The following is an 18,784-nucleotide window of genomic DNA, read 5'->3' as shown; positions in this document are numbered from 1 at the left end:
TCCTTGATGTCGTTCCACAACTGTCTGGTCTTCTGTCATTAGTGTTCAATGTGTCAAATCTCTTCTTGAGATGGTCTCTAAATTCAGGTGGGATACACTCAAGGTTGTACTTTGGTTTTCATGGACTTGTTCTAATTTTCTTCAGTTTCAGCTTGAACTTGCATATAAGCAATTGATAATCTGTTCCACAATCAGCCCCTGGCCTTGTTCTGACTGATGATACTGAGTTTTTCTGTTGTTTCTTTCCATAGATGTAGTGTATTTGATTCCTGTGTATTCCATCTGGCAAGGTCCATGTGTGTATCACTGTTTATGTTGTTGAAAAGAGGTATTTTCAATGAATAGGTCATTATTCTTGCATAATTCTATCATTCAATCTTGTCTTAGACATCTAGTGCTACTTTAACAAAAATACAACAAATAGATGGCTTTAACAAAGAGAAGTTCATTCTTTCACAGTCCAGTAGGCTACAAGTCCAAATTCAGGGCATCAGCTCCAAGGGAATGCTTTCTCTGTCAGCTCTGGAGGAAGGTCCGTGTCAGCAGTCTTCCCTTGGTCTGGGAGCTTCTCTGCACCGGAACCTCAGGTCGGATGGACGGGCTCTGCTCCTGGCATTGCTTTCTTGATGGTGTGAAGTTCCCATGTGTCTCTGCTTGCTTCTCTCTTTTATATCTCAAAAGAGATTGGCTTAAGACACTATCCAATCTTGTAGACGTCATCAGTATAACCTCATCATAGTGATAGAGTTTACAACACATAACGAGATCACATATAACCTCATCATAGTGATAGAGTTTACAACACATAAGGAAATCACATCAGACTACAGAATCATAAAATACTGGGAATCATGACCTAGCCAAATTGACAGATATTTTTGGGGGATATAATTCAATCCATGACAAATCTCCTGTGCTATTTCTGTCACCAAGGCTATATTTTCCAACTACCGATCCTTCTTTGTTTCCAGCTTTCCCATTCTAAGTAATTATCAATGTATCTTGATTGCACGCTTGGTCAATTTCAGACTGCAGAAGTTGGTAAAAATCTTCAATTTCTGCATCTTTGACCTTAGTGGTGGTGTGTGAATTTGAATAATAGTCCATATTAACCGGTCTTCCTTGTAGGTGTATGCATATTATCCTATCACTGACAACACTGTACTTCAGGATAGATCTTGAAATGTTCTTTTTGGTGGTGAATGTTTCTCAGCCATCTAGTGCTGCTATAACAGAAATACCACAAGCGGATGGCTTTAACAAAGAGAAATTTATCTTCTTACCCTCTAGTAGGCTACAAGTCCAAATTCAAGGCATCAGCTCCAGGAGAAGGCTTTCTCTGACTCTGTCGGCTCTGAAGGGGAGTCTTTGTCATCAATCTTCCCCTGGACTAGGAGCTTCTCTGCACAGGAACCCCGGGTCCAAAGGATGTGCTCTGCTCCTGACGCTGCTTTCTTGGTGGTATGAGGTCCCCGTGTCTCTCTGCTAGATTCTTTCTTTTATATCTCAAAAGAGATTGGCTTAAGACACTACCTAATCTTGTAGATCTCATCAATATAACTGCCACTAATCCATCTCATTACATCACAGTGACAGGATTTACAACACACGGGGAAATCACACCAGATGACAAAATGGTAGACAATCATACAATACTGGGAATCATGACCTAGCCAAGTTGACAGATATTTTTGGGGGACACAATTCAATCCATGAAAAATGTGATGCCGCTCCTTGTCAATTTGTCATTCCTGGCACAGTAGACTATATGATTGTCTGATTCAAAAAGGTGAATACCAGTCCCTTTCAGCCCACTAATGCCTAGGATATCTATCTTCAAGCATTCCATTTCACTTTCGACAACTTCCTATTTTCCCAGATTCACACTTCATACATTCCACATTCCCATAATTAATGGAACTTTGTAGCTGTTTCTTCTCATTTTGAGTCATGCCACATCAGCAAATGAAGGTCCCAAAAGCTTTACTCCATCCACGTCATTAAGGTCAATTCTACTTTGAGGAGGCAGCTCTTCCCCAGTTGCATTTTGAGTGACTTCCAACCTGAGGTGCTCATTTTTTAGTGCTGTATCAGGGAGTGTTCCACTGCTATTCATAAGATTTTCACTGGCCGGTGTTTTTAGAAGTAGATCACCAGGTCCTTCTTCCTACTCTGTCTTATCTGGAAGCTCTGCTGAATACTGTCCACCATGGGTGACCCTGCTGGTATTTGAAATACCAGTGGCACAGCTTCCAGTACCACAACATGTAAGACATCACAGTATGATAAACTGACAGACGAATGGTGGTTTACATTTCTAGTGCTGCCATAACAAAATACCACAAACTGGGTGGCTAATAAGAACAGAAATTTATTTTCTCAGTTTTGGAGGCTAGTAATTCAAATCAAGGTGTCAACAGGGCCATGCTCTCTCCAAGACTCTAGGAAAATATCTTTTCTTGTCCCTCCCTGTTTCTCGTAGGCCCAGGGATTCCTTGGCTTGTAGATGCACCTTTATGTGACCAGCCTTCCTCTGCCTGCTACATGTGTCTGTTTTCCCCTTTTATCAGACCCCACTCCGACTGGATTAGGGCTACCCTACTCCAGCGTGACCTTATGTGAACTGACAACATCTTCAAAGACCCTATTTCCAAACAAAGTGACTTCACAGGTACAGGGATTAGGACTTCAATCTATCATTTTGAAGGATGCAATTCAATTCGTAACAGTGGTTTTTGTCAAAGATTGGGTGTCCTGTCCTCTTCCTGACCCAGCATTTTAGCTCATGGCATGTCCAGATGGTGGGTGATAGGGGTGTTCTCACATCTCAGGATGCTGGCATCATGAACCACTGTGAGCGGGTCTTTCCTTCCTCATGAAGGGCTTGAGGGTCCAAGATGGGGCCACACAGATTTTCTTTGCTTCTGTCTCTTTCTCAGCATTTTCTTGGGGAATCACAGAACAAACTTTTATAAGCTCATTCACTCTTTTCTTTTTTCTCCTCCTTTTTCCCTTTTCCTGCTTTTCCTTTTTCTTCTTCAGAATCCTGTAGAATCTCTTAAAGCCCATTCTCATCATAGAAGACTAGTAATGCCCAAATCTGCAGTAACTTTTGAGATGCCCTCATTTCCCCATAACATGGCGTCATAGCCACTGCCTAAAAGTCTCCTGCCTCCAACTAGGGACTGTGGTAAACATTTAGGTATATAATTAGGACATTATCGGCTTCTCCCAGGCCTCTCATGTCCTCTCCCTGGTTCGTATTATTTTAACTTTTCAGGGTTAGTAATGTTTGCATTCTGTTATGCAAGCAAAATTCTCCAAGATGTTTAATTGTGGTTTAGTATTCAAGTGGATCAATTCAGTGTTCAGGGCCCTACCTTCTCCATTCCCAATTTTCTTATTCTGATTGATCTTTTGATGGGCTGCATGTCATCATTAAGTAGTTCTTCCCAGAAGGCTCAGGACTGTCCTATTTTCATTTTTGAGAAGACCTCTCCAGTGCCTTTGTCCTTGAATGATGACTTTTCTGGGTTTAATAGTTTGGAGTCACTCTTTCCCTTAAATTGTGTTGACATGGATTGGTTCATGCCTGCTGCCACGAAATGCTAATGGAAGGGAGTCTGAGGTTAGCCTGGTTTATACAAGTGACTTGATTTTTCTGGGGATACCTGAAAATTTTTTTCTTTATCCTTGAAGTTCAATTACTTAGCCAACATAGGTTTCATTGCTTATTGTTCTGTATCAAATTTTCTGGTTGTATTTCTTATTTTTCTTTGGTTTCCCTTTCTACCTGGCACTTTCTATAGAAAATGTCTTTAATTTCAGGGAAATTCTCCAGTATTTTATTTCTGGTTTGTTTGTTTGTTTTTTGTCCCAGTTGTTAGATTCTCAATTTCAAGAATATCAGTCATTCCTATGCTATTATTGTCTTTGTCCTTTCCCTCCGCTTGGCGACCCCATCTGTTGCAGGGTAGAACTGCGGTCCAGAGGGTTTTCAATGGCTGAAATCTGTACAGAAGGAGCCCTGGTGGCACAGTGGTTAAGTGCTTGGCTGCTGATTGAAAAAGGTCGGTGGTTCAAACCCACCTGTCACTCCATGGAAGAAAGATGTGGCAGTCTGCTTCCGTAAAGATTTACAGCCTAGGAAATGGGGCAGTTCTACTCTGTCCTACAGGGTTGCTATGAGTCAGAATCAACTCGACGGCAGTGAGTTTCGTTTTGTTTTTTGTGTCTTATTTTGGAGCCCCTGGGTGGTGCAAATGGTTACCACACTCAGCCGATAACCAAAAGGTTGGAGGTTCATGTCCACTCAGAGCCACCTTGCAAGAAAATGCTGGCAAGCTACTTCTGAAAGGTCACAGCCCTTGAGAACCCTATGGAGCACAGCTCTATTCTGACACACACGGTGTCACCGTGAGTCGGAGTCAACTCAGTGGCAACTGACACCTGGTGTTATGTTTGCATATCTGCCCAGCTGTTTATTTTCACCTTGTTCATGGCTGACTCAGGCTGCTCTGGCCAGGCCTTCTATTCCCTTTGATGCTGGCTGGGCAAATTCTCTGACACCCTTCCACAGGAGTATATATCTTCCCCTTTGTGTCAGTGAGAGTCAAGTTCAGCTGCATATATCAGAAAAACATATAGATAGTGGCTTAAACAAAACAAGAGAGATGTTTATTTCTCTCACCTAAAACAAGTCTGCAGGGACGGGGTGTAGAGCCCATGGGGCGGCCGTAGAGCCATCGGGTCCAGCCTGCTGTCTCTCTGCCGCTCAGCTCACTTACTTCTCCCTGCACAGCCCCTCTGTCCAGGCACAGCCTCTCCAGGAGTCTTGTCAGTCACACTTTCTGGGGAAATTTACAAAAGAAGGGCTCCTGGGAAGAGCTGCCTCCCAGCTGCTGTCGATTCCTGAGGCTGTACCTGACACTCGTCATCTTCCTTCTTCTCCTCCAGCCACCTGGATTTCTCTCGTGCCTGGCCGGCACTTCCACTCATCTAGATGGGTGGGCTCTGAGACCAAACTCTATCAGGACATCGTTACTGTCCCCCCAACCAACCAGCTGCTGTCAAGCCGATTCCAACCCACGGGGAGCTCATGTGTGTCAGAGTAAAACTGTGTTCCACAGGGGTTTCAATGGCTGATTTTTCAGGAGTTAGATTGCTAGGCCTTTCTTCCAGGGTGCCGCTGGGTGGTCTCAAACAGCCAGTCTTTCGGCTAGCAGCCAAGCACGTTAACCGTTTACACCACCCAGGCGCTGCCATTACTGTAGTTACAGAGAAAATCAGGCATGAGAGTACCAGGATATCCCAGCAGAGCCCCTGAGGCCAAGCCTGTTCCTCTCTGCCCTCATTACGCAGCGGCGTCTTGACGATCCAGGGCAGCACGGTGAGCCCCTTCTGTGCCTGCTGCTTTCCTGGTGCCAGGAGCCCAAAGGGACCAGGTGGCAGCCATAGCTGTAAGTCTGTGGCACTCTTACTCTTGCTCCTGTGTAGGCACCACCCTCTGAGACCCAGGACCTCAAGACCCACAGAGCCTAACACTGCTGGGACAGGAAACACAAATCCCCCACGCCGGTCGCTGAGAGGGATGCTGAGTGAACCCTCCTACTTCCACTCTCTGCTTCTGGGCCAGTGAAACGCTGCCACATGCTTACCAACTGGCTCTCCGAGGAGTCCCAACCTAAATATCTCTGTTTACAATAATGAGTAAGACAGACGTAAAACAATGAAGACGTGTGTGACAACAGCACAGTTCCTCCATGATGCGACTTCGTTGCTGAATTGGATAATGGTTTTCAAATACTGGAAAAACATTCCCTCATTTTTTGGGGGGTGCTACTAACAATGTAGGAGACCTGGTGGTGCGGTGGTTACAGCGCTTGGCTGCTAGCCAAAAAGGGCGGCAGTGTGAACCCGCCGGCCGCTCAGCAGGAGAAGGACGTGGCCCTCCGCTTCCATAAAGACTTACAGCCTTGGAAACCCTGTGGGGAAGCTCTGCTCTGTCCTATAGGATCTCTCTGAGTTGGAATTGACTCCATGGCAACGGGTTTGGTTTTGGTTATTCACAATGACTACAGGTGCTCCATCACTTTCTTAATTCTAAGGAAGTCACAAAACAATAGAACAAGCCCTGATTTGTAGTGTTTGCCAGTTTTCATAAATACTTCCACCAAGGTCAATTTCAAGCTACCAATCTGCCATTACTGAATGCAGAGATGGGCAGTAGCACGCCATTATATAGTATTCCCACCATACAAATACATTCCCCACTGCTCATGAATCCACGTACATTTGACTTGGGTCACTTCTCTCGCCGTTCAAAGTGGATGGCTGCTTGCATCCCCTGATGCTACCGTTTGGGAGTATTTCCCCTCAGCCCTGTCTCTTAGGCACCCGTGATGGGGCTATAGGGTAGTGGCGGTCTGTTTTTTTTTTTTTCACCCCAGCTTGAGCTTTGTCCTCCTCCATCAGCTGATAACTAGGAATCCCCTGTAGGCTGTAGGTGTGACTGAGGGACAGGCGTTGGGGTAACAGTGGCAGGTGAAATGGAAGTCTGGGTCATCTTCCTGTGCAGCCTATCTGTGCCCTCTGGACTTGCTGTGTCTCATCCCAGGTGTACCCCTTCCATCTTATGACCTTGAGACTTGTTGAGTCTGGCGGAATCATTATGAGAAGTTCCGGCCACTTGCTGTCTCACTGGACACTCAGTTTCCACCAGGGCCCAGAAGCATGTTGGGGGTTGCTCTTTGAATGGCCTATAGTTCTCTACTGCATGAGGCATGGACTTTCTCCAGAACCTTAGGGATGTTTAATGCAATACTCTGCCTGGGGCTTGCCAGAGACTCCACATGGCATCTTTCTCTACCACAGACACCTCCAGTTCCATTGGATCTGCTCAGTCATATGGCACAATCAGCTGGGCTGTACGAACCCCAGCCTGGACCTGCTGCAGAGCCCTTTCTTGCTCTTGGCCCCAGTTAAAACCAGCAGTCTTTCATGTCACCTGACAAATGAGTGGAAACCACATTCCCAAGTGAGGAATATGCTGCTTCTCAAACCTAAAGAGCTCTCCCAAGCCTTGTGCTTCTTCCTTAGTGGTTGGAAGTGCCAGATGTAATAACTTATCCTTTACTTTGTAGGAGTTTCCTAGCATGCCTCTGATCACCAGACCCATAAAAACTTCACCTATGTGGCGGCTCCTCTTTGTGGGATTTATCTGCAGTCTTCTGGGCTGCACGTCTCTTCCCAAGGCATTCACCCTTGCTCATCTGGTCTGACTAGCATGATGCCATCAATATAGTGGACCAGTGTGCTGTTTTGCAAAGGTCCCTTTGAACTATATTGTGACAGAGAGCAGGAGAATTAATGTTGCTCCGGGGAAGACCATGAATGTATACTGTTGTCCCTCCTCGGTCAGCACAGGTGAAAGTCTTAGCAATTGCAGTGCTCCAGAGTGTCAGGGACTGTCAATGAGCATGCTACCACCCATGATGGGGCCTCATTACCACTTGGCCAGGGAGTCTTCTTCCCTAAGGAATCCCACTCTCAGAGTTGGCTTCATTGGGTCACTTCTGCTTCCAACTCTCTCAGATCAAGTTCCTAGAAGTGGAGCTTGGAGTGGGGATTACTGTAAAAGTAATTTATTACAGTGGCTCTGAGGAGAAGAGGAATGAGAGAAGCAGGAGAGGGAAGAGGAAGAAAGCCAAGCAAGCATGTACTCTTGGTGGATTCTAGCTTGAGTGGTCCCATGGGGAGCTTGGAGGAAAAAGGTCATCACCGAAGTTGGTCTCACCTTGAGGCAAGGGGGCGGGCTTTTTAATCCTCCCATGGCAGTCAATCATTCCCGCTGACTTCTCCAGGCAGTACCTGTTCTGCCAAGGCAGCGTGCTAGAGAAGAGGGGAGTTGTAAGCTCTAGCAGCTAACATGCACAGCACTCACCATTATTAGACAACCAGAGATAATCCTTGCCATTTAGAGTTTAATGTAATTTTTTTTACTGTACTTGATGAAGGTTTACAGAACTAGTTTCTCATTAAACAGTTAGTACACATATTGTTTTATGACATTGGTTAACAACCTCATGACATGTCAACACTCTCCCTTCTTGACCTTGGGTTTCCTATTGCCAGCTTTCCTGTCCCCTCCTGCCTTCTCGTCCTTGTCCCTGGGCTGTTGTGCCCCATTAGTCTTGTTTTGTTTTATGGGGCTGTCTAATCTTTGGCTGAAGGATGAACCTCAGGAGTGACTCCGTTACTGAGCTAAAAGGGTGTCCAGGGGCCATACTTTTGGGGTTTCTCCAGTCTCTGTCGGGCCAGTAAGTCTAGTCTTTTTTTGTGAGTTAGAATTTTGTTCTACATTTTCTCCAGCTCTGTCCAGGACCCTCTGTTGTGATCTCTGTCAGAGCAGTCAGTGGTGGTAGCCAGGCACCATCTAGTTGTACTGGACTCAGTCTGGTGGATGCTGTGGTAGTTGTGGTCCACTAGTTCTTTGGACTAATCTTTCCCTTGTATCTTGTTTTCTTCATTCTCTCTTGCTCCTGATGGGGTGAGACCAGTGGAGTATCTTAGATGGCTGCTCATAGGCTTTTAAGACCCCAGATACTATTCACCAAGGTAGAATGTGGAACATTTCTTTCTGAACTATGTTATGCCAGTTGAGCTATATGTTCCCCAAGACCATGGTCCCCACAGCCCTCAGCCTAGCAATTCAGTCCCTCAGGGAGTTTGGATGTGTCTATGGAGCTTCCATGACCTTGCCTTGTACAAGTTGTGCTGGCTTCCCCAGTATTGTGTACTGTCTTACCCTTCACCAAAGTTACTACTTTTCTATTGTTTAGTTAGTGTTTCCCCCTTACCCTTACCCTCCCTCGTAACCATCAAAGATAGTTTCTTTTTGTGTGTAAACTCTTTCATGAGTTTTTACACTAGTGGTCTCGTACAGTATTTGTCCTTTTGTGATTGACTTATTTCACTCAGCATAATGCCCTCCAGATTCATCCATGTTATGAGATGCTTTGCAGGTTCATCATTGTTCTTTATCGTTGCATAATACTCCATTGTGTGTATGTACCATAGTTTGTTTATCCATTCATCTGTTGATGGGCATTTAGGTTGTTTCCATCTTTTTGCTATTGTGAACAATGCTGTAATGAACATCAGTGTGCATATGTCTACTTGTGTGATAGCTCTTATTTCTCTAGGATATATTCCTAGGAGCAGGATTCCGGAATCATATGGTATTTCTATTTCTAGCTTTCTAAGGAAGCACCATATCGTTTTCCAAAATGGTTGTATGGGGGGCGGGGCCAAGATGGCAGAGTAGTCCGATGGCTTCCTATGTCCTTCTTACAACAAAGACCTGAAAAAACAAGTGATTTGATTGTACATGAATATCTAGGAGCCCTGAACAAGGCAAAGTTGACGAATCAGACTGAGTGGTGGCGGGAGAGAGAGACTGTTTGGAAGAAGCGAGGAGCTGCCAGACCTGACTTGGCAGGAGCCGCAGCTGTTCAGCTCAGACCGGCTTGGGATGCGCAGTGAGGGAGGCATACAGCTCTGCACGCTCACTCGGGAGGCAGTTTCCACATTGAGAAAGATCTGGCAGCAGAGATTCTGCTTGGACACTCTGAACCAGTGGAAAGCAGCACCCAAGTGGCTAAAGATAAGTACATGCGTGTGGCCTTTCACGGGGATTTAAAAAAAAAAAAAAACCCATTTGGGAAAAACCTCTCTCCCATTTACCTCCTCCCTCCCGGCTCTGCACCAGGTCTGGCTGGCTTCAGCGCTCTCTGAGTCCCCTGAGCTGGAAGTAGATACCATAAGGCGCCCTGACCCAATCTCCTGGCCTTGGAGACGGAACAAATTAACAAACTGGGAAAAAATAAGCTACTGGATCCCCTAAGCCAGGAACTCAGGGTTGGCACAGCTCCTTTGCCTGGGCACAGGTGTAAGGGGTCTGCAGACTTTGAGTGCCTTCCACCCCTGTATAGACTTGTGTGGACCCATCTCAACATCATTAACCCTCACTACCACAGTACAACAGGCTAAACACCTGAAGTCTAACTTTAACTGTTTCAGCTGTGAAGTGGCAGATTTGTGATGCTTGACACTGCTCTGCCCTTTAAGCAGGTGCCTTACTGTTCCGCATGAGGGGCTTGAGGACTGGTGGCTCCACCCACGCCACCTAGCCACCTGTTACAGGGGTCCAAGAATAAGTGCTGCCCGAGTCTTTACAGCCAACAGAGTAGGGTGCTCATAGTCTGGCTGCAAAACTCACCTACCTACTCGCTCTAGGGAACAGGGACATGCTTTCCTTTCAGACACTCAGGGGCAACCGTCAGCCCCCTGCCTTCCTCAGCGCATGATCCCCTACTGCAGCCAGATACCTGCGCCTACACCAGTCACCCGTGCCTCTCTAAGACTGTAGGTGAGAGCCTGCACCACACACTTGGTGACCGATTGCCTGGACACCTTAGCTGAATACATACAGGAAAATTTAACGGACTCCTGGGTGTACATACTTAGTTACAGAACAACATGGTGACAGGATGTTAGAGCTTCAAAGACGCCAATAATCAAACTAGTGCACATAAGCAGCCTATTTGGGCATATCAAAACAAAACAAAACAAAAAGCTAGGACACACTAAACAAATATAAAATAAAATTATAATAATTTATTGATGGCTTGGAGATAACAGTCAATATCAAATCACATAAAAAGGCAGTCCATGATGGCTTCAGCAAGCTCCCAAAATAAAGAATCAATAAATTCTCTGGAGGAAGAGAATTTCTTGGAATTACCAGAGGCAGAATACAAAAGATTATTATACAGAACTCTTAAGAAATTAGAAAGGAAAATCGGCAAAACACAGAAATCGCCGAAGAACACACAAATTAGTAGCGGAATTTTAAAAAGTTATTCAAGAGCATAATGACAAATTTAATAGGTCGCAAGAATCCATAGAGAGACGAAATGGTTGGATCATTTTGCATTCCCACCAGCAGTGCATAAGAGTTCCAATCTCCCTACAGCCTCTCCAACATGTATTTCCAGTTTTTTTAATTTGTGCCAGTAATTTGTGGATGAGATGCTATCTCATTGTGGTTTTGATTTACATTTCTCTAATGGCTAGTGATCACAAGCATTTCCTCGTGTCTGTTGGCCACTTGAATGTCTTCTTTGGTGAAGTGTCTGTTCATTTCCTTTGCCCATTTTTTAACTGGATTATTTGTCTTTTTGTTGTAGAGGTGTTGGATTTTCTTGTAGATTTTAGAGATAAGACCTTTGTCTGATTTGTAATCGCCAAAAAATTTTACCCGGTCTGTAGGTTCTCTTTTTACTCTTTTAGTGAAATCTTTTGATAAGCATAAGTGTTTAATTTTTAGAAGACCCAAGTTATCTAGAATATCTTCTGGAGTTTGTGTGCTGTTGGTAACGGTTTGTATCCTGCTAATGCTGTGTATTAGGGCCTCTAGTGTTGATCCTATTTTTTCTTCTATGAACTTTATAGTTTTTGGCTTTATATTTGGGTCTTTGAGCCGTTTTGAATCAGTTTTTGTATAGTTGAGGTATGGGTTCTGTTTCATTTTTTTGCAGACGGATATCCAGTTTTGCCAGCATGATTTGTTGAAAAGACTGTCTTTTCCCCATTTGATGGACTTTGGGCCCTAGTTAATGTAATTATTGACATTGTTAGATTTTGTCTACTATTGTACTGTTTTCTGTTTTTTCTATTTTTTCCCTTCTGTTCTACCTTTACTACCTTCTTTTTGGATATTTGGATATCTCCTAGAATTTAATTCATATATTGGAGATTTAGCTAAAACTTCTCACATTATTTTTATTAATGGTTATCTGTTTCATTGTTATTGTTAGGTGCTGTCGAGCTGGTTCTGACTTATAGTGACCCTATGTACAACAGAATGAAACACCACCCGGTCCTGCACCATCCTCACATTCATCGCTGTGTTTGAGCCCATTGTTGCAGCCACTGTGTCAGCCTACCTCTTGATTTGCTGACCTTCCACCCTACCAAACATGATGTCCTTCTCCAGGGACTGATCCCTTCTGATAACATGCCCAAAGTATATGAGACATAGTCTTGCCATCCTTGCTTCTAAGGAGCATTTAGGTTGTACTTCTTCATTCTTTTGGCAGTCCATGATATGTTCAATATTCACCAGCACCACAATTGAAAGGCGTCTATTCTTCTTCGGTCTTCTTTATTCATCGTCCAGCTTTTGCATGCACATGAGGCAATTGAAAACACCATGGCTTGGATCAGGCGCACCTTCCTTGGTCTTCAAGGTGATATCGTTGCTTTTCAACACTTTAAAAAGGTCTTTTGCAGCAGATTTGTCCAATGCAATGCGTCGTTTGATTTCTTGACTCCTGCTTCCATGGGTGTTGATTGTGGATCCAAGTAAAATGAAATCCTTGACAACCTCAGTCTTTTCTCCTTTTATCATGATGTTGCTTTTTGGTCCAGTTGTGAGGACTTTTGTTTCCTTTATGTTGAGGATTAATCCATACTATAGGCTGTGGTCTTTGATCTTCATCAGCAAGTGCTTCAAGTCCTCTTCACTCAGCAAGCAAGGCTGTGTTACCTGCATAACCGCAGGTTGTTAATGAGTCTTTCTCCAATCCTGATGCCCCGTTCTTCATATTGTCCAGCTTCTCGGATTATTTGCTCAGCATGCAGATTGAATAGGTAATAGTAAAATGATACAACCCTGACGCACATCTTTCCTAACTTTAAACCACTCAGTATCCCCTTGTTCAGCTGAATGCCTTTGCATAATCAAAACACAAGTAAACATCTTTCTGGCATTCTCTGCTTTTAGCCAGGATCCATTTGACATCAGCAATGATATCCCTAGTTCCACGTCCTCTTCTGAATGTGGCTTGAATTTCTGGCAGTTCCCTGTCGATATACTGCTGCAGCCGCTTTTGAATGATTTTCACCAAAATTTTACTTGCGTATGATATTAATGATATTGTTCGATAATTTCCGCATTCGGTTGGATCACCTTTCTTGAGAACAGGCATAAATATAGATCTCTTCCAGTCGGTTGGCCAGGTAGCTGTCTTCCAAATTTCTTGGCATAGATGAGTGAGCACTTCCAGTGCTGCATCCGTTTGTTGAAATGTCTCAACTGGTATTCTGTCAATTCCTGGAGCCTTGTTTTTCGCCAATGCCTTCAGTGCAGCTTAGATTTCTTCCTTCAGTACCATCGGTTCCTGATCATATGCTGCCTCCTGAAATGGTTGAACATCGACCAATTCTTTTTGGTGTAATGACTCTGTGTATTCCTTCCATCTTCTTTTGATGTTTCCTGAGTTGTTTAATATTTTCTCTGTAGAATCCTTCAATATTGCAACTCGAGGCTTGAAATTTTTCTTCAGTTCTTTCAGCTTGAGAAATGCTGAGCGTGTTCTTCCCATTTGGTTTCCTATCTCCAGGTCTTTGCACATGTCATTATAATACTTTACTTTGTCTTCATGAGCTGCCCTTTGAAATCTTCTGTTCAGCTCTTTTACTTCATCATTTCTTCCTTTTGCTTTAGCTACTCGACATTCAAGAGCAAGTTTCAGAGTCTCTTCTGACATCCATTTTGGTCTTTTCTTTCTTTCCTGTCTTTTTAATGATCTTTTGCTTTATTCATGTATGATGTCCTTCATGTCATTCCACAACTCGTCTGGTCTTCCGTCATTAGTGTTCAATGTGTCAAATCTATTCTTGAGATGGTCTCTAAGTTCAGGTAGGATATACTCAAGGTCGTACTTTGTCTCTTGTTGACTTGTTCTAATTTTCTTCAGTTTCAGCTTGAATTTGCATATGAGCAATTGATGGTCTGTTCCACAATCAGCCCCTGGCCTTGTTCTGACTGATGATATTGAGTTTTTCCATTGTTTCTTTCCACAGATGTAGTCGATTTGATTCCTGTGTATTCCATCTGGCGAGGTCCACGTGTATAGTAGCCATTTACATTGGTGAAAAAATGCATTTGCAATGAAGAAGTCATTGGTCTTGCAAAATTCTATCATGCCATCTCCAGCATCATTTCTATCATCCAAGCCATATTTTCCAACTACCAATCCTTCTTCTTTGTTTCCAACTTTCGCATTCCAATCACCAGTAATTATCAATGAATTCTGACTGCAGGTTCGATCAATTTCAGACTGCGGAAGTTGGTAAAAGTCTTCTATTCCTTCATCTTTGGCCTTAGTAGTTGGTGCATAAATTTGAATAATAGTCATATTAACTGGTCTTCCTTGTAGGTGTATGGACATTATCCTATCACTGGCAGCACTGCACTTCAGTATAAATCTTGAAATGTTCTTTTTGACTATGAATGCGGCATCATTCCTCCTCAATTTGTCATTCCCAGCATCGTAGACCATATGATTGTCTGATTCAAAATGGCCAATCCCAGTCCATTTCAGCTCACTAATGCCTAAGATATCAGTGTTTATGCGTTCCATTTCATTTTTAATGATTTCCAATTTTCCTAGATTCACACTTTGTACATTCCATATTCCAATTATTAATTGAAGTTTTCAGCTGCTTCTTCTCATTTGGAGTCGTGCCACATCAGCAAATGAAGGTCCTGAAAGCTTGACTCCATCCACATCATTAAGGTTGACTCTACTTAGAGGAGAGAGCTCTTCCCTAGTCATATTTTGAGTGCCTTCCAACCTGAGGGGCTCATCTTCCTGCACTATATCAGACAATGTTCTGCTGCTATTCATAAGGTTTTCACTGGCTAATTCTTTTCAGAAGTAGACCGCCGGGTCCTTCTTCCTAGTATGCTCTTAGTCTGGAAGCTCAGCTGAAACCTGTCCGCCATGGGTGACCCTGCTGGTATTTGAATACTGGTGGTATAGCTTCCAGCATCACAGCAACACACAAGCCCCAGAGTCGGACAAACTGACAGACACAGACATGTGGGGGTCTGTTTCACTGGTATTTCTTTTCCTTTTTTTAAATTGTGCTTTAGGTGAAAGTTTACAGAGTGTCATGGATTGAATTATATCCCCCCTGAAATGTATGTATCAATTTGGCTGCACCATGATTTCTGGTATTGTGATTTTCCTATATTTTGTAAATCCTGCCTCTATGATGTTAATGAGGGGGGATGGGCGGCAGTTGTGTTAGTGAGGCAAGACTCAAGCTACAAGATTGGATTGTGTCTTGAGGCAATCTCTTTTGAGATATAAAAGAGAGAAGCGAGCAGAGATACGGGGGACCTCATACCACCAAGAAAGCAGTGCCAGGAGCACAGTGCGTCCTTTGGACCCGGGGTCCCTGCACGGAGAAGCTCCTAGTCCAGAGGAAGATTGATGAGAAGGCCGACAGGGAGAAAGCCTTACCCTGGAGCTGACACCCTGAATTTGGACTTTTAGCCTACTTTACTGTGAGGAAATAAACTTCTCTTAGTTAAAGCCATCCACTTGTGGTATTTCTGTTACAGCAGCACTAGAAAACTAAGACAGAGAGCAAAACAGTTTCTCATTAAACAATTAATACAAAAATTGTTTTGTGACATTGGTTGCCAATCCTGCAACGTGTCACCACTCTCCCGTTCCCAACCTTGGTTTCCCCATTTCCATTCATCCAGTTTTCCTGTCCCTTCTGGCCTTCTCATCTTTGCTTTTGCATTTAGTCTCGCATAAATGGTTGAACTATGTGTGTTATTGTTTGTTTTATACGCCTGTCTAATCTTTAGTTGGAGCGTGAACTTCAGGAGTGACTTCAGTACTGAGTTAAAGGTGTGTCCGGGGGCCATATTCTCAGATTGTCAGACCAGTAAGTCTAGTCTTTTTTTTGTGAGTTTGAATTTTGTTCTACATTTTTCTCCAGCTCTGTCTGGGACCCTCTACTGTGATCCCTGTCAGAGCAGTCAGTGGTCTTAGCCGGGCACCATCTGATTGTGCTGGACTCAGTCTGGCGCAGGTCATGGTAGTTGTGGCCATTAGCCCTTTGGACTAACCTTACCCTTGTTTCTTTGGTTTTCTTCATTCTCCTTTGCTCCAGATGGGGTGGGACCAGCAGATATATCTTAGATGGCTGCTCACAAGCTTTTAAGACCCCAGATGCTATTCCCCAAAGTAGGATGTAGAATATTTTCTTTATAAATTGTTATACCAATTGAGCTAGATGTTCCCGGAGACCGTGGTCCCCAGCCCTCAGTGCAGTAACTCGGTCCCTCAGGGAGTTTGGATGTGTCTATGAAGCTTCATGACTTTGCCTTGGACAAGTTGTGCTGACTTCCTCAGTACTGTGTACTGCCTTACCCTTCAACAAAGTTACCACTTATCCATTGTCTAGTTGGTGTTTATCCCTCCCCACCACTCCCCTCCCTCATAACCATCAAGCATTGTTTCTATTTGTGTGTAAACACTTTCATGAGTTTTTATAGTAGTAGTCTCATACAGTATTTGTCCTTTTGTGATTGACTTATTTCACTCAGCATAATGCCCTCCAGATTCATCCATGTTGTGAAATATTTTCAAAGATTTATCATTGTTCTTTATTGTTGAGTAGTGTTCTATTGTATGTATGTACCACGGTTTTTTTAGCCATTGTTCTGTTGATGGGCACTTAGGTTGTTTCCATCTTTTTGCTATTTTGAATTATGCTGCAGTGAACATGGGTGTGTATATGTCTATTCGTGTGATGGCTCTTATTTCTCTAGGATATATTCCTAGGAGTGGGATTGCTGAATCATATTGTATTTCTATTTCTAGCTTTTTAAGGAAGTGTCGTATCGTTTTCCAAAATGAGTGTACCATTTTGCATTCCCACCAGCAGTGTATAAAAGTTCCAATTGCCCCCCCCAACCTCTCCAACTTTTTTGTTTTTTTTGATTCGTGCCAGTAATGTTGGGGTGAGATGGTATCTCATTGTAGTTTTGATTTGCATTTCTCTAATGGCTAGTGATCACAAGCATTTCCTCATGTGTCTGTTAGCCACCCGAATGTCTTCTTTGGTGAAGTGTCTGTTCATATCCTTTGCCCATTTTTAAGTTGGATTATTTGTCTTTTTGTTGTAGAGATGTTGGATTTTCCTATAGATTTTAGATACTGGACCTTTGTTGGATATGTCATAACCAAAATTTTTTTCCCAGTCTGTAGGTTCTGTTTTTACTCTTTTTGTGAAATCTTTTGATGAGCTTTAAGTGTTTAATTTTTAGAAGATCCAGTTATCTAGGATATCTTCTGTTTGTGCATTGTGTATCGTTAGTTATGGTTTGTATCCTATTTAGGCTGTATAATAGGGTCCCTAGTATTGATTCTATTTTTTCTTCCATGATCTTTATAGTTTTTGGTTTTATATTTAGGTCTTTGATCCATTTTGAATTACTTTTTGTGTATGGTGTGAGGTATGGGTCCTATTTCATTTTTTTAAAGATAGATATCCAGTTTTGACAGCATCATTTGTTAAAAAGACTGTCTTTTCCCCATTTAATGGACTTTGGGCCTTTGTCAAAGATCAGTCGACTGTAGGTGGATGGATTTACATCTGGGTTCTTGATTCTGTTCCATTGGTCAATGTGTCTGTCGTACTGGTGTCAGGCTGTTTTGACTACTGTAGCTGTACAGTAGGTTCTGAGGTCAAGTAGTATGAGGCCTCCTACTTTGTGCTTCTTCAATAATGCTTTACTTATCCAGGGCCTCTTTCCTTTCCATACAAAGTTAATCATTAGTTTCTCCATCTTGTTAAAGAATGCTGTTGGTATTTGGATCAGGATTGCATTGTATTTGTAGGTTGCTTTGGATAGAATTGACGTTTTCACAATGTTGAGTCTACCTACCCATGAGCATGGTATGTTTTTCCATTTATGCTGGTCTCCTTTGGTTTCTTGCAGTAGTGTTTTGTAGTTTTCTTTGTACAGGTCTTTTATGTCCCTAGTTAGATTTATTCCTAAGTATTTTATTTTTTTTTAGGGGCTATTATAAATGGTGTTTCTTTCCTGATTTCCTTTCTGTTGTTCTCTTTATTGGCGTATAGGAATCCAACTAATTTTTGTATGTTTATCTTGTATTCTGCCACTCTGCTGAATCTTTCTATTAGTTCCAGTAGTTTTCTTCTGGAGTCTTTAGGGTTCTCTATGTATAGTTATTGTATCATCTGCCAATAAGAAGTTTTGCTTTTTCTTAGCAATTTGGATGCCCCTTCTTTCTTTTTCTTGCCTTATTGCTCTAGCTATGACCTACAGCACAATGCTAAATAGGAGTGCTGATAAAGGGCACCTTGTCTTGTTCCTGCTCTCAGGGAGAATGTTTTCAGCCTCTCTACGTTGAGAATGATGTTGGCTGTTGGTTTTGTATAGATGCCCGTTATTATGCTGAGAAGGTATTTCTTTTTCTATCCTTTTACTTTCCACTTATTTTTATTTTTTGTATCCTTACATCTTAAATGTGTCCCTTTCGAACAACATATAGCACATTTTTAAAAACCCAGCCTTACAATCTTTGCTTTTAATTCTATCATTTAATTCATTTAATAAATAATATATATGGATTATTATTATTTTGTGCTTTCTATTGTCCCACCACCTATTTTATATCTTTTTCTTTCCTTTCTTGACTGTTATCTCCCATTTCCCCCACCTATACTATTACTTGGTAGTTACTCTAGAGATTACAACATGCATCCTTAGCACATCACGGTCTAGTGCTAGTAAGTGCCTTAATACCCTCATCACAGATAATGCAAAGACCATGGAACACTCTATTTACCACTGCCACCATCCACCCTGTCTCAGCTTAGATGT

Source organism: Trichechus manatus, unplaced genomic scaffold (genome assembly GCF_000243295.1).
Source record: "Trichechus manatus latirostris isolate Lorelei unplaced genomic scaffold, TriManLat1.0 scaffold00045, whole genome shotgun sequence".
NCBI lineage: Eukaryota > Metazoa > Chordata > Mammalia > Sirenia > Trichechidae > Trichechus > Trichechus manatus.
The sequence above is the reverse complement of the archived record's forward strand: the minus strand, read 5'-3'. Positions refer to the sequence as shown.